General features: G+C 37.3%; 1 protein-coding gene across 2 annotated transcripts in view; it reads right to left on the bottom strand.

The window, feature by feature from the left end:
• Window positions 1-17,307, bottom strand: part of PTPRO (protein tyrosine phosphatase receptor type O) — a 245,359-nt gene that overhangs the window by 188,561 nt on the left and 39,491 nt on the right. The window lies entirely within an intron of this gene.

The following is a 17,307-nucleotide window of genomic DNA, read 5'->3' as shown; positions in this document are numbered from 1 at the left end:
TTATATTTTAAGAATAGTAGAGCAAAATTATGTTTTTATAATGACAAATATTCTTTCAAAATTGACTCCTTATGTGAATTTAATTAGACATATATTGAACTGTCTCCCTGTGGCCTTTCATGTCTCCATGTATCTGTGTTCTTTGTGCTACATTCTTTGTAATTTTTTTTAATCTTTATTTATTTTTGAGAGAGAGAGAGAGACAGAGCATGAGCAGGGGAGGAACAGAGAGAGACACAGAATCCGAAGCAGGCTCCAGGCTCTGAGCTGTCAGCACACAGCCCGACAGGGGCCTCGAACTCACAAACTGTGAGATCATGACCTGAGCCAAAGTTAGACGCTCAACCGACTGAGCCACCCAGGTGCCCCACATTCTTTGTAATTTGTTCAGATATATTCTATAATCTTTTATGTCAATTGAATGTATTCTGCTAGTTAAGTCCTCTGTTTAATTTTTAATATTATTCATTAAATTTTGTCATATGTAGAAATTATTTTGGTTCTTTTTCAAAAATGAGTGACCACTTTTAATAATCTCTTGCTCTTTATTTTTTTTTATTCCTGCTTTAATTTATTTAAACATTTCATCTATTCTTACTGTAAATTCTGAGAAGGCAGCTGCCTATAAGCTGGGAAGAAAGTGCTCACCAGGAACCAGGAATTGGCAAGATGATTAACCTTGGGCTTTCCAGCCTCCAGAACTGTGACAAACTAAACTTTTGTTGTTTAAACCCCCCAGTCTATGGTATTTTATTTCGTCAGTATGAGGTGACTACTACAGTGAGCTGATTAACAAGAATTGCAATACATACAAAGGTTTATAGTGAAAGGCAAAAGTTGTGCTTAGTTGAAATGTCCTAAATTTTTTTTTTTTTAATTTTTATGGTCCTTTTGACATGGTTGTAATCAAGCCTTTGCACACTTTTCCCCAAGAACAGAACAATAACATAATCGCTCCAATCTGTCACTTAAACATGAACTTAAACGTGCTGCATTTCTATCCACAGGCTTTGGTTTGAAGGATGGCAAATCAACACCTTCTATGTCTCATCTCATTCCCTGTCAGCATCACCTGCCTCTGAGGCCCCTGCTGCTGAGGCCACCAGCACTGCACGGGCTCTGATGGGCTTCAGGTTGGCCTGTTTTCTCTCTACAGTCTGTGCTGTGCAATTCTTGCCTCCTGCCCTTGAGCTCTCCGGTTAGCGCTGGGGAATAGGGTAGAAGGGTGTTCTCGCAGCCCCAGCGCTTTTGCTTGGATGTGTGGGGGACTTACATCTTTGAGTTTTGGGAGATAAATTCTTCTGTTCCTCTTCCCAAACCAGTTGTCCTGAGAGATTCAGTGATTTATCCAGTCTCCTGAAATATCGTCAAAAATCTGTGCGGTTTGCTTGGTACCAAGCGGTGACAGCCTTTGTAATCACACATACATTGTTCTCACTTCTACGCTACCTCCCTTTTTCTTTCCTCCTTTCCTGAGATTGCGCTCTCTAATAAAATAATCGCACATAGGCTTTTGTCACAAGCTCTGTTTGAAAATCTGTTTGCTTGAAAATCTCTGTTTGCTCAGAAAGATGGTTGTAGAAATGATAAGACATATTTTTAGATGTTTCTAATTTGTTTTTCTCAGCTTATCTTCCACAAAGAGCTATTATTAGCTATTTTAGAGATGAGGGAATTTATTGATTTATTTTCATGTTTTTATTTATTTTTGAGAGAGAGAGAGAGAGGCAGAGCACGAGCTGGGGAGGGGCAGAGAGAGAGGGAGACACAGAATCCGCAGGCTCCAGGCTCTGAGCTGTCAGCACAGAACCCGACGTGGGGCTCCAACTCGTGAACCATGAGATCATGACCTGAGCCGAAGTTGGACGCTTAACGACTGAGCCACCCAGGCGCCCCTAGATGAGGGAATTTTAAATTCACCATTTAAAAAGAATCTAAAGTAAGAAAGCCATGACACTTTCATTAATTGCAGACAAATATTTTTCCAACTTAGAGTTTGAAGCTTAAATGTAAACACTACCTGAGAGATCTCTTCTATTTAGGGAAAGGAAAGGTAGAAGGGAGTTAAACATATTAAGTATATTTTGCCATTAACAAAGGCAAGTATGTCTCTTGTCACATGTTCCGTGGGAATTCAGACAAAGAGGAAATATGTTCTAAACAACACAGGGAAAAAATGTTACAATAAATATGACCTTTTTCTTTTCTTTTTAAGTTTATTTATTTATTTTGAGACACAGTGTGCAAGATGAGGGTGGGGGGGAGGAGCAGAAAGAGAGAGAGAGAGAGAGAGAGAGAGAGAGAGAGAGAATCTTAACCAGGCTCCGTGCCGTCAGCACAGAGCCTGACACAGGGCTTGATGCCGCTGTGAGATCATGATCTTAGATGAAATCAAGAGTCAGATGCTTAACAAATCAGCCACCCAGGTGCCCCAATGTGACCATTTTCCATCATGAAGTAACAGCAAGGTGTCATGAGAGGCTTTTGTTGCCTTTTCACCTTCTTGGTTATTTGTAAAGTAACAATTGAGGTTTGGAACTGTCAAGGGAGTAATGGTGAGAACAAACTAATACACAACCTTAGAAAGGTCATTTGACCACTGCTGGCTGAAAATATACAACATGATGAACATTAATGACTTTATACTATTGTGTTAGGGATATAGAAAACAGCCACCAAAGACAGGTTTCTGGTAGGGATGCTACTTAAATTGATCTAAGTATGACATTCAGAGAACAGGGCATTGAAAGAAAACCTTTATTAAGTTTGAACATCAGTGCTAAAATGCAAGATTTTTTCTTAAGTATTCCATCTTTCCCATAATGCAAATGGAATCGCAAAAATAATATTCCATTGTATGCATATACCAAATTATGTTTCTGCATTTGTCGTGATAAAAATTTTGGTTGGTTCCACTTTTTTTACCATTTTGAGTAATATGCCATGAACATTCTATATAAGTTTTTGGTGGACATGTATTTAGATTTCTCTTGGACATATATTTATGAATGAAATTTAACATGGTAAGATACTGTCAAATTATTTTCCAAAATTGCCATATTATTTTACATTCCCACCAGCAATGTATGAGGGTTCCAGATTCGCCACATTATTGCCAACACTTGTTATTATCAGTCTGTTTTTTAATTTTTATCTTTTATTGTCTGTCTGTCTCTTTTTAATTTTTATTTTTTATTGTCTGTTTTTTGATCATAGCCATCCTAGTGGGTGTGAATTGTTATCTCATTGTGGCTTTGACTGGTATTTCCTTAATGACAAATGCATTTGAGCATCTATTTATGGACTTTTTAATAACGTCTTTATTTTCTTCAGAGAAATGTTTATTCAAATCCTTTGTCCATTTTTAATTGGGTTACTTAACTTTTTATCACTGAGTTGTTATGTACTCTTTACATATTTGGGATACAAGTCCTTTCTCAGATATATGACTTGCAAATATTTTCTCCCTTTCTGTAGTCTCTTTTGTGATGTCTTTGTCTGCTTTGGGTATCATGGTAACACAGGCCTCACACTGAGTTAGGAAGTGTTCCCTCCTCTTCAATTTTTTTGAACGTGTGTAGAATTGATACTATTTCTTCTTTAAATGTTTGGTAAAATTAATCATGAAGTCATGTGAGCTTGGGACTTTTTAATTACTGGAAATTCCTAAATTACAAATTCAATCTCTTTACTTACTATAGGTCTGTTCCAATTTTGTATTTCTTTTTGAATCACTTTCGGTATTTTGTGTTTTTGTTGGAATTTGTCAGTTTCATCTATGTTTTCTAATTTGTTAGCATGTAGTTGTTCATAGTATTCTCCTATAATCCTTTTTCTCCTTACTGCTGTAAGTTCAACGGTAGTGTCCCCTTTATTATTCCTGATTTCAGTAATCTGAGAATCCTGTCTTGATTTCTTGGTCAGTCTAGCTAAGTTTTGTTCATTTTGTTGATCTTTTCAAAGAACCAAGCTCAGTTTTAGGTTTTCTCTGTTGCTTTTCTAATTTCTATTACATTTATTTATGCTCTGACTTTTTTTAGGTTTATTTATTTATTTTGAGAGAGAGAGAGAGAGAGAGAGAGAGAGGGCACTCATGAGCAGGGGAGGGGCAGAGAGAGAGGGAGAGAGAGAGAATCCAAAACAGGCTCTGAGCTGTCAACAAGGAGCCCGACGTGGGGCTCAATCTCATGAACAGTGAAATCATGACCTCAGCTGAAATCAAGAGTGGAATGCTTAACCAACTGAGCCACCCAGGCACCCCTATGCTCTAACTTTTAAGTTTATTTTCTTCTTTTTGCTTGCTTTACATTTAGTTTGCTCTTTTTTTCACCCAGTTTTTTAAGGTAGAAGATGAGGCCACTGATTAAAAAATCTTTTTTCTTTTTCAATATAGACAGATGTTCACAGCCATAAATTTCCCTCTAAGCACTGTTTTAGCTGCATTCCATAAGTTTTAGGATGTTGCGTTTTACTTTTCATTCATTTCAAAGAATTTTAAAGCTTTACTTGCTATTTATTCATTGACCCATTGGTTATTTCGAAGTGTGCTGTTTAATTTCCATATTTTTGTCAATTTCTCAAATTTCCCTCTATTACTGATTTCAAATTTAATTCTATTGTGCTTAAAGAGCATACTTTGTGTGATTTCATTATCCTAAGCATACTGAGGCTTGTTTAATAACCTGATATATTGTCTCTCTTGTAGAATATTGTATGTGCAATGAAGAAAAATGTGTATTCTGCTGCTGTTGGATGGAGTGTTCTATAGGTGTTTTTTGGGTCTAACTGGTTCAGAGTATTGTTCAAGTCTTCTGCTTCCTAATTAATCTTCTACTTAGGTGTCCTATCCATTTTTTTTTTTAATTTTTTTTTCAACGTTTATTTATTTTTGGGACAGAGAGAGACAGAGCATGAACGGGGGAGGGGCAGAGAGAAAGGGAGACACAGAATCGGAAACAGGCTCCAGGCTCCGAGCCATCAGCCCAGAGCCTGACGCGGGGCTCGAACTCACGGACCGTGAGATCGTGACCTGGCTGAAGTCGGATGCTTAACCGACTGCGCCACCCAGGCGCCCTTGTCCTATCCATTTTTGAAGGTGAGAGATTAAATTCTCCAACTATGATTTTGAATTGTCTGTTTCTCCTTTCAGTTTTCGCTTACTGTTTATATGGGGGTTTTTTGCCCCTCATCTTTTTAGCTTTCAAACTATTTTTGTTAATGTTTATTTAGTTTTGAGAGATAGAGACAGAGTGCAAGTGGGGCAGAGAGAGAGGGAGACAGAATCCGAGCTGTCAGCACAGAGCCTGAAGTGGGGCCCAAACTCACAAGTTGTGAGATCATGACCTGAGCCGAAGTCGGATGCTTAACCGACTGAGCCACCCAGGCATCTCTCTTCCAGCGTTTTGAATGTTCATCTCATTGTCTTTTGCCTCCGTGGTTTCTAATGAGAAGTCAGCTGTTAGCTTTATTAAGAATCTCTTATACACGGTGAACCATTTTTCTCTTGCTGATTTTAAGATTCTTTCTTTGTCTTTTGACAGACTGAATAAATGTGGATCTCCTGGACTTTCTCTTACTTAAAATTTAAGATTCTTAGATGTATAGGTTGATGCTTTTCATCACATTTGGGAAGTTTGTGTCTATGATTTATGCCAATATTGTTTCTGCCCCTCCCTCTCTCTCCTCTGCTCTGGGATTCCCATCTTACCTATGTTGGTATGCTTGATGGTGTCCCACAGCTCCTTGAGATCTTGTTCATTCGTCTTCAGACATTTTTCTTTCTGTTCCTTAAACTGGGTAATCTCAATCGAGCTACCTTTAAATTTTCCAATTCTTTCTTCTGCAAGCTCGAATCTGATGTAAACCCCTCTGGTAAATTTTTCATTTCAGTCATTGTACCTTCAATTCTAGAATTTCTACTTGGTTCTTAAAAACATTTTTTAAATTCCTTTATTGATATTCTTTATTTGGTGAAGCATCAATGTCATACTTTCCTTTAATTCTTCAGACATGATTTTCTTCAGTTTTGAATATATTAATAATAGCTAATTTAAAATTTTTGTCTAGTACCTCTAAAATCTGGGTCCCATTAGGGTCAGTTTCTATTTATAACTTTTTTCCTGTGTTTGAACCATAATTTTCCTCTTGGAAAGTGTATATTTGAGAACATATAACGTGGCAAAACTGGAATTCAGGTCCCTTCCCCATGATGTGTTGTTGTTAGTTTTTATTGTTATTGCTGCTGGATTTATTTCTTTATTGGGTGGGGGTTGTTTAGTGACTTTCCGGAACTAATTCTGAAAAGTCTGTATTCCCTGTGGTGGTCAGCCACTGAAGTCTATTATTAACTAAGTGGTCAGGAAATGATTGGTCAGATACTTTCCTAAATGCCTTGAGCCAGTAAGTCTTCTATCCTTTCTCAAGGAACTTTATTTGTGTTCTGGAACTCCAGTAATGCTCAGGCAATGTATAATTCTGCCTTTGCCTTTACTTCCTGCTTGTACAGGGCCTCAAGACCAACCAGAGATGAGAGATTGGGGCATTTTTGGGTTTTTCCTCACATGCGCACAGCCCTGCTAATATATGTGGACTTCCAAATCCCTGGTAATATATCAGATCTTTTCAAAGACCCCAATGAACATCTCCTTTTATTTTTCTGTCCAGGCTCTTGTTTGCCCCAACTGATGCTGCAAGTGTCTGTGATATCAAATAATCTTTGTTGGTTGTTTTCCACATACACCCTGGAGGTAGGGCTTTTGAGCTCTGATCAGGTCAAATAATGACAATGCCTTTTGAATAAAGATTTTCCAAGCAGCTTTGAGACAGATCAAATAGTGATAATGCTCTGGGAATGGAACCATTTGAGGAACTCTGAATTTGGCCAGCCTGCCCTCATGCTTCATGGCTCTGAGGCTATTGTTTTACAAGGCCACTGTAGAACTCGGGAGAAGGGCATGGGGTAGGTCAAGTTTAAGAGCCATAAATCTTGTTCTTACTGAGGTTCAGCAATTTCTTTTTTTGGAATAAACACTCCTCAAGATTGTTACAAGTCTTTGGTTAATTTTTAGAATTCTGAAAGAGTTGATTTGTATGATGTTTTTCTCCCATGTTTTCACTGCTTTTATGAAGGAGTGGACTGACTCTAATATCCCAGACATTCCAAGTCCCTTCATTAGCTCTTATTTTTACCTATTCCCTTCCCAATATTTTAATGACCCAGTTTCTATTTGGGAAAAGAAAGTCTTCCCAATGGATATTAGTCTTGTCTTGGAATTGTTCTGTGCCATTCCAAAAGCAGGAAATAAATATACAATCTTTTAAAATATTTTCCAGATGCAATTATTAACAAATGTCTGTATCAATCAACATGTTCTCTAGCTTATTTGGTATCCTCATTCTCTTCCTTCAACCAATTGTTCTTTGCATTTTTGTAGTGATTGAGTCTTTGAAAAAGAATGATGAATAGTATTGATTCTCACTTTCTATAAAATATATACACATGTGAGTACAAAAATATACACTGTTCCCAATATATTCATTGGCCTGAATCCTTAAGATCTTTCTGGAACACAGATAAAAAAATTCTTCTCCTAGAATTTCATACTACATTTGTTTATAATTATTGTTTCTATATTTTTTAACATCTTTGTATCTGAGAGAATTTATCCTTAGTAGTAAACAAGAAAGATGAAATTTACTGAGTGCTAATTAAATGTCAGTTACTATGATACATAAAATGATTTGTGCATAATAAGTGTTTAATAATTACACTTTGAATAAATACTACTTCACCTATTTTTATTTTAACCTCTTTAACTGTACCCTTAATTTTTGACAGATACACATTGCCCTCAACAAGGAACTAGAAGAATTTGAAAATATGTTACACTCATAAAATAGTAGAGTGGGTGGGAAAAAAAAAAAGATGAAAAAGTACTGCTGAAATTAAGAATAGGTTCAAAATAGACTCTGGGAAACTTTAGATATCTCTCAATTTCTACCACTCCTACTCTCTGCCTCTCCAAAACATCCTTTTGTATGAAATGATACAAAACAACTGGTAAAGATTTGCTCTTGTGGGCCCCCACTGTGATGCCAATCTCAGCACCCAAATTACTTTCTTCTTCTGTCCTATTGTGTATTTGTCACAAGACAATTTGTCATCACCATGCTAGTATTCACAGTCCAAGGCAGCAAAGCCCATGCTCAACGTCATGCTCCATAATTATGTTTGTTTCTATGAAGCCCCTCTATGCCCACTTAGCATTTTAGATATGGATCCGAATGTGGTAGCAGTTTCTCATAGGTACTGTGATTGCTTCTGTTTTGATTTTGTCCATGTGTTTTAACTAGATTTCATGTAAAACATCTGGAGACACTAATTACTGCCTGTCCTATAAACCTACACTCCTACTTGCCCTGGTGACAGTCATGTCATTAACTGACTCAAAACCAACTCTAATTAATCAACCGACAAATAAAGATGGTCCACCTGCCTGTACCAGTCTTAGTCTGAACCCAGCACAAAATAATATCCTTTGCAGCACTGCCTGTGAAAATCCTGGACACTGATAAGACAGTCTACTTATTTCTTAGGCTAAATTACCAAGGAACACGGAGCACAGTAAAACCTTGGATTGCAAGTAACTTGTTCTGAGAGTGTTCCACAAGATGAACAAGCATTTCTAATAAATTTTAACTTGATAAGCAAGCAACATCTTGCACTACGAGTAGTATGTGATGCTGAACATCACATGATCACAACTGAGACCATGGTTCTTGAAATTCACTCTCATATACAAGTGCTTTGGATGACAAGCATGTTTCCGGAACGAATTATGCTGGCAAACCAAAGTTTTACTATAGTTTTATATTTAAAAATCTATATCTAGGTTATCTTCAGGGGTAGATTCAATTCACAAGCCACTCGGGAAAGTCCTGAGTACGTGTCTTGTGCCCATCCCCCACACCGAACAGCTTATTAAGGAAGCTGAGTCCTTGCACGGTATTTCACTTTCAAGCAGTTAGCTTTACTGTTTGGCTGCATTCCAATCTGTGTAATTATCCTGTCCTCCCTGTTAAAGAAAAATAAAATCCCACCAAATCATAGTGGTTTTAATTAGGGAAGTTATTCATTACTTCCTCCTTTAAAACAGACAAGGAGCTATCAAATTTTGTTTCCACTGCTATATAGCAGTTGTGGTCAAACCAGAGGGGTTGGGTTTAACGATAGTAAGGAGTTTCCTAATTAGTTCCATAATGGACGTTAGAGACCGTCCCATAAAAAGCATTATGGAAGTAGAATGGGGTATTTCTGTACAAATGGGTCCTGCTATATATAGAGAGAAAAAAGTGAAGTTCTATCTACCTTGTTCTGCTTAGGCCCCAAGATTCATGTTAATCAGAGATCTCAATTTTTGTTATTTTATTTTTTAAAAACATTTATTTATTTATTTTGAAAGAGAGAGAGAGTGAGAGCACACAAGCAGGGGAGGGGCAGAGAGAGAATGCTAAGCAGGCTCCACACTTAGCACGGAGCCTGATGGGGTTCCATCTCATGACCTCTCACGATCATGAGATCAGGACCTGAGCTCAAGGCAAGTCAGATGCTCAACTGGCTGAGCCACCCAGGAGCCCTGGATATCTCACATTTTAAATTGCATCCCAACATGCTAAGAAGGCAGAAACCATTCTCAGCACACGTGATTGAGTGGTTCATTAGGAATATATATCAACATTAATATATCATAAGTATTTGACACACAGAATTTTTAAGGAATGTTTAGTGAACAGAATGTATTTTAAAGGAGCTCATAATTTAAAGAATTTTGCAAAGTGGACATCCCTTAAAATACTATTTAAATTTATTATAAATTAATAAATGTATTATAATTTACTCACAATTAAATTATTAATTACCAATATTAATTAATAATATAGTCTGTTAATATTAACTGACAATATTTGTTATTAGTTATTAAACTAAGAGCTAATTTGTTATTAATTATTAAATAAATTATTGTATATGTTTATCATATACTAATTATTATAAAACCACAAACACATACGTATAATATATGGCAGGCTTAGTGAATGCCTGAGGATTATTATTCTCCTATAATCAGGTGTTTAAAAAATGTAAGCTTGAGGTTTTTCTATTTATTTTACATTAAGAAATTACTTGCTGTTGTAAAGCGTTAAAACTTTTACAAGATATCATTTCTTTCTAATTATAAATACAATACTCATTGCATAAAACTTCGAAAATCATTATATCACCAACTTGAAAAAGCTAATATGAGCAGTTTGGTGAAGATCTATCCATATTATAATCTGCATCACAATCAACATCCCATTTATTTTTTTATTTCACAACATATCATCAACATTTTACAGGTTGGATGGTATCTTATGCAGCATTATTGTCTTTGCTTGCCAAGTATGAATATGTCACAATTTACAATCTCTGGTTGTTGGAAATGTAGGCTTCTTCAGTTTTTTAATATTCCAAGTAGTGCTTCAACGACCATTTTTCATACGTATCATTGCACTTATCTTTGACAAAGGCTTTGTGTCATCTTTGATTAATTCCATACATATAGACTCCTAAATGGAATTACTGGATGAAATGTATGCCTGTTTTTGTGTGTTTTGGTTTTTAATGCCACTTGCTCTTAAGAAGCTTATAGAAATCTTGCCTGCATCACTGCCAACAAAGAGAACTATGACTTATTTTTATCTTTTTGTGACCCTGAAAGGCAAAACAGTGGATTTTTTCACATGTGCACCCCCCAAAATTTTTTTTAATGCTCATTTATTTTTGAGAGAGAGAGAAAGAGACAGGACATGAGCAGGGGAGGGGCAGAGAGGGAGACACAGAATCTGAAGCAGGCTCCAGACTCTGAGCTGTCAGCACAGAACCTGACAAGGGGCTCTAACTCACGAACCATGAGATCATGACCTGAGCTGAAGTTGAACGGTTAACTGACTGAGCCACCCAGGCACCCCTGTGCCTGATTTTTTTTAATTAAGTTTTTATTTTAATTCCAGTACAGTTCACATACAGTTCACATATTAGTCTCAGATGTACAATATAGTGAGTCAACAATTCTATACATTATTCAGTGCTCATCATTGCAAGTGTAGTCTTAATCCCCTTTACCTATTTCGCCCAACCTCCAACCAACCTCCCATCTAATATGCTTTATTTTATTTTTTATTTTTTTAATTTTTTTTAACGTTTATTTATTTTTGAGACAGAGAGAGACAGAGCATGAACGGGGGAGGGGCAGAGAGAGAGGGAGACACAGAATCCGAAGCAGGCTCCAGGCTCTGAGCCATCAGCCCAGAGCCCGACACGGGGCTCGAACTCACGGACCGCGAGATCGTGACCTGAGCTGAAGTCGGAGGCTTAACCGACTGAGCCACCCAGGCGCCCCTAAGATGCTTTATTTTAAATGAGTACCTTTAGTTAAAGTTATTTTTTCCCACAAGAACATTTTTTACGTGAAGCATACTTCAGAATACAAGGTTCTAAAAGATATATATATAAAACATCCTATCCAAGGAAAATAGAATACACATTTTCTTATGAAGAAATTCCGAAGTTTCTTCATAAATTTCGGTAATATTCACTAAGGATTTTTGTGCTTTTGTCCAATTTGTACTTTTTTTGGAATCGCCAATTAATTCTTTTGCTTCTTTTTCTATCAAAGTATTCCTCTTCTGAATTGATTTGCAAAAATCTTTATGTATTACAAAAATCAAGAATATACAAAATTAAGACTACTGTCAGTCATGTATAGCTTAGCTTTTAAATCTATAATAAAATCAAACATACTGAAAGTTAAAAAAAATTCATGCCTAAACTTAGAATTATGTTTTGAGAAGTTCTCTACATGATATAATTAAACTAATATTCAATATTATTTTTAAAAATCATTTTACACTTTTAATTTGCATTTAAGACTTCAACCACTGGGATTTATTTTGGTATTACAGATTTTTTCCCCACTGAATGCATTATGACAGAGTTGAAGTTGCTATTCATAGAGTTGTTTGCTGCTTATTATCATTTTTTAATCACTGATGAATTGAAACATAAAGGAGGTTGGAACTTTAGGAATGCAAAACAACAGGGTGGGAAACATTCCAATTTTTCTTTAAACTATATGAAATGCTTATACTAATTTTTGTGAAGATCTCAATTTATACAAAGGCTTTGTCCACAAGTCTTTTTCTCAAAGAACTGCTAAAACATGTGTCACGTAACTAAAATAACATATATACCTATCTTAATCTTTGAGGAAGAAACAGACTTAAATTTTTATTATTGATGGGTAACCCTCAGTTTTCACTTGTCAGAATTTTCCAGATTCTGTGTTGTCAATATAATATGTAAGGAAACTTTAGAGGCTGGAAATCACTTCTCATTGCATAAGCAGTTTTGTTGTACCCAGTGAACTAATGAGGAAAGAGACATGAGCTACAGTCTGTATTAGGTTATCAAATTTATAATCCAGGAATTCCAGTAGAATATTTTAACTAACCTAATCCATCATGTTTTTTTCCAATTTAGGAAGTCTTTCAAAGGAGACAAAATTGGATGAATTGTTTAAATAGGCCATGAGGCTATACAGAGATTTCACATCTTACCTGGTAGGTTTACACTAAGCTCTCTCTGTACCTTCAGTTATTGGCATATCGATAAGAGCAGGTAAATGAGAAAGAGTTCAAGTTGAAGACTTTCCGGTCAAGGAAAAAAAATTGACTATTTTCTTCCCTGTCACACCTTTTCAGTTGTGAGTTGTTTTTAATTATGGGGTGTGTCTCATTAATAGATGCAAACTCAAAGAAATCTTCCTTCTTATTGCAGATTACGTGTTCACTGAACCCTTCCAATTTCCAACCTTTCCAAAATTCTCCTCTTAATTTTTGTTTTATAGAAACTGTCTTGACTGAAAACCCAATTAAAACTCCTTTTAAAATGTACAGAAGTCCCCTTCACACCCACAGGGTGGTTAGAGAATTAATGAAGCACTAAATTGGCAAACTAAGTTTCATCCATCTGGCAGGCTTCTTTAGTGAGACAGAATTTGCCATCTCAGTGCTGCCCTTCCCCAGGATTTCACAGCCCCCAAGGGGGTTGCCCATAGAGGAGAATGTGAGTTTGTTATCTGTGTCCTCTTCCCTCCCACACACCCCAACCCCCCACAGCAGATATGCTTTATTTTCAAACAAGGGACAACCCTCTTTGTCATCTCAGAAATACACCAGGTTACTAAACTACTTCTACAAACTAAAGGTGTAACAATAGGCAAGAATTACACGACTTCTAACACTCTCAGTGCTTAATCTTAGGAGACATGTTTTCAGAGAAATGAATATGATGGAGATCTAAACCTAGAGCATAAATCCAGGCTCATTAACAGACTTCATATGTATCTATACTTCCTGACAGTTATTCACTCATTTCCAACGACATATTCTTTCAACAGTATTTGTTTGAGTTCTGCTCTGGGCTATGTACTACTCTAGGTGCTGAGGATGCAGCAGTTTTTAAAGCAGACAAACATGCCTGCTTACATTGTAGAAATAGACAGTCAACAAATAAGACCAATAGATAAGCTGTATAGTGCTTTAATGGCAGAAGTGCTAAGGAGGAAAGTAAAGCAAGGAAAAGTGCGGGAAGGAAAGCAATGAGGGCATATTAAACTAAATCCTTATATAAAGTGGCCAGGAGAGTCTCACTGAGAAGGTAACATTTGAATAACCAGCCAAATATGGCAAGATCACTGCTGAGCAGAGAGGAGGTGCAAGGGGACATTCGAGGTAGGGAGAAGAGCTGGGGCAAAGCTTCTACCTGGCACACTGGAAGAAGAGCCAAAGACCGTGACTGGAACAGAAGAGCCACATGTAGAGCAGGACACTACTCTAGGGTCCAAAAGGTAAGAGGTGTCCAGATCATGATGGGCCTTGTAGCTGGTTGGAAGCACTTTGCCTCTGATTGAGAAATGAAGCCATCGATGTGTTTTCCTAGGATATGTTCAGATGATTGATTCATTGATTGATGGACTACCTGAGTCAAGGAAGCAGTCTGTATTGCCTCTTTCATCACCCTTAGACCCAAAAAAGGGAGGAAGGACAGGTGTTGTTGCCTGGGGCAGAGTGAGTTTCGCTCCATCCACTGCAGGCTTGGTTTAGAGCGCTTGGTTATAACCACAGCCGTCCACCAAGAGAAAGAACATTCTGCCTGTTTCACCTCATTCAATGTAGGACTGGGCACTGTGGGGTTTGAGAGCATGGAAGGAGTCAAGGATGATCCAAAATGTGAGACCTGGGCCAAGGGGGAGGATTCAATTGCCACCAACTGAGATGGGAAAATTGCAAGAGAGCAGGTTTGGCAGGAGAATGTGAGAAGCCCAGTTTCGGGCACATTAGTCTGAGGACATGCATTTGTGAGCAACCTAGTCAGGTTGAAGAGGATGTTCTTTGTCGATGGAATGGAGAAAAAGGAACTTCTCGGGTTTTTTTTATTCTTAATAGAATATTTCAGATAAGTAAAAAGATGTTTTATACCTCCAAAGAATACTCCACAGTAAGGTTTCTATAGCCACAGAAAAATCCAGAACACAGAAACTGGGTCTAAATGAGACAAGTATTTCAACATCGTCTGTATTGCAGGTTTAAATAATGTTAGTTTATTGGCAGTCTCACATACCCTGTAATAAGGGAAGTCAGAAAAAAATGAATACACTGAACTAATTTTGTTCTGCAACACTGTGAACTCTAGTTCAGACTACTACCTTTAGATTTCTCTGGAGGCAGTGTAGCTTAATGGTCTGCTCCACCACTTATTAGCCTTGTGACCTTATCTCGCATCTTCTTCTGTTAAGATGAGGATCATAATAAAGGTCAAATTTGGGAGTTAAAAGGTAGAGTTAATAAAACACAAGAGACAGTAAAGAAGGTGTGAGAAGGAATAGGTAGTCAAATTATTATAAGCAGCCCAGAGATCAAAGACAGGTAGAGATAGGAAAGGCAACAAAAATCTAATTCCCCTGAAATCTTACCCTGAGGACCCTGTTTCTTTTCCTTTCCTTCTCTCGACTTTGTCTCAGACTCTGTGCAGAAATCTTTCCGTGCTTTTTACTGAAAGGGCAAAATTAGCAGTCACCGCATGACATACCCAAAAGTCAAAATTTTGGCACTTGCCATCTTCCATGGAGAGGGAAACTTTCTGGAGTAGCCACGGCAGCTTGAGAGAGTGGGGGGTACCAGTCAGCAAGTGGAGCTTGTGGGGTTTTGCCGCTATCTGGTGGAACCTGGGCTCGGTGAGAACGAGCATGAAGTGAATCTCACCACCTAGGGATCTGCTCAGCTACTCGAAGCTATTTGGGGTTGTATCGTGCTTAATACATTTTCCTTAAATAGTCTTTTTCTTGAATGTAAATGTATTATTTAGATAAAACACAACTTCCATCTGTCTCATTTACCTATGGTAAAGTCTTTTTTAGAAGATCTATACTGAAATGGCTTTTCATTACTTTAAAGCCATAGTCTCTCATCAAGCAAAGGGAAAACCATGTGGCAAGGAGCATAGTTTTGAATTCCAAAGGATCTGAACACATTTCAGACAGGAGTATTCAGAAGTCTGAATGGTGTTTACTTTTTGAAAATAAAGTTTTCTCAACTTTTATTTAATACTCACATAAATTAAATGATCATGTGAATTGGCCAAATTTGGACAATTGGAGGGGTGAGTGGGTGGAAGAAGGGTAAGAGACAAGGGCATCCAGGATCAGGGTTCTTCAAGGCCACCACTGGGGCTAAGGGGGTGTAGTCAGTGTAGAAAAAACAGTATAATCAAAATTAGATTCAAAATTCTTGGCAAAGATAGAAGCAAATGGTCAAAGCTGGGGAAGTGAGGCAGAGCAGGGACAAAGCTTAACTGTGCAAAGGCAAAATAAGTCAAGTCCAGAAAGGGATAACTATAAAGGATAAAGATAAAGAATAGGTCCAAATGCAGAAGTCAAGAGATTTAGTAACCAACCCATTGAAAATGTTACTGTCTTGGGATCCCAGGCCAGACATCTCTAACTACAGTGAACTGGTATTAGAATAGCAAAATTTGGTATATCAGTCTCTTCAAAGAGCATGTTTATATTATTCAATTAATGGGACCAGTGATTCTAGGATTCAAGAGTACGGCTGAGCAATATACTACGTGCCACTGTTGCAGAACAAAATCATTCAGTCTTTTCTTATTCAGCCAAATGTGTACAGACTTCAAAAATTCAGAGAAAGTTTTCATGCAGGTATTCAGCAGGGCTGCTAAAACTTAATGAATCCTACAAATCAGCTGCCTCCTTCCCCATCAGACAAGGATAACTCCCCCGTAAGTTTAATTACAGTCAAGAGCCTGGATTGCTAGGCTGGTGTGTGGGGATGTGCTCCCCTCCTTCCAACATGAGAGCTCCTGTGTCAGCACTGCCTTGATCTGGCAGCATATAGTAATAGAAAATTCTGCAATTACAATGAAATAGACAGAAAGTTGATAAATGAGGTTTTGGACTAAAGCATTTAGAAACCCACAGAAATCAATTATGGTAAATATTTCCAGAATACCCACCTGACATTCCTTTGAGAGCTTTTACTGTAGTGATTTATTTGTAGAGAGAGAAGCCAAGAAAACACTTTTTTTTCCACCGGGGAAATGCACCAGTTCTGTAATAATGAATATTCACGTAGATACTGATAACCTCACTCTTTTTACATATGCTTAGAGGTTCATTTTATCTCCTGGCACTTGCATCATGGTGCACTCTTTATGATCTGGAGTGAATCCTCAAAAATGTCTCATATGTCTTTTTGTGATTTTGGGGGAGATCATACTTTTCCTTCTGTATTGTGCAATGTTCAGTTTCAGAGTTTTCCAGAATTCTGAAAGTAAAGTAGATTTAATAAGTGCCATTAGCGAAATGGATGGTTCTCTGTTGTCATCTCATTTTAGCTGCTGCCAGTTTCACTAACTGATGTGTGTTGTATATGCAAATATTTTTATATACATAATAGTCCAGTGTCACCAAGTGCCCACAAGTTTGTGAATTCTGTCATAAGGGGAGCTCTTCAAGTTTCAGTAAAACTAGTAAAATGAACATGATGTCAATGCAGACCTTTGGGTCTTGGTTTGAAGAAACTTTAAATGAGCAGTAATCACATTTGTTTGCAAAGGGCCTTAATCCATCACAATTATTTTTTGTTTATCAACCCTAAATTATGAATCCTTTTACTTATGTAGTATGAGTC

The sequence above is a fragment of the Acinonyx jubatus genome, chromosome B4, assembly GCF_027475565.1.
Source record: "Acinonyx jubatus isolate Ajub_Pintada_27869175 chromosome B4, VMU_Ajub_asm_v1.0, whole genome shotgun sequence".
NCBI lineage: Eukaryota > Metazoa > Chordata > Mammalia > Carnivora > Felidae > Acinonyx > Acinonyx jubatus.
Note: the sequence above shows the minus strand (reverse complement) of the source record. Positions and strands in the feature narration are given on the sequence as shown.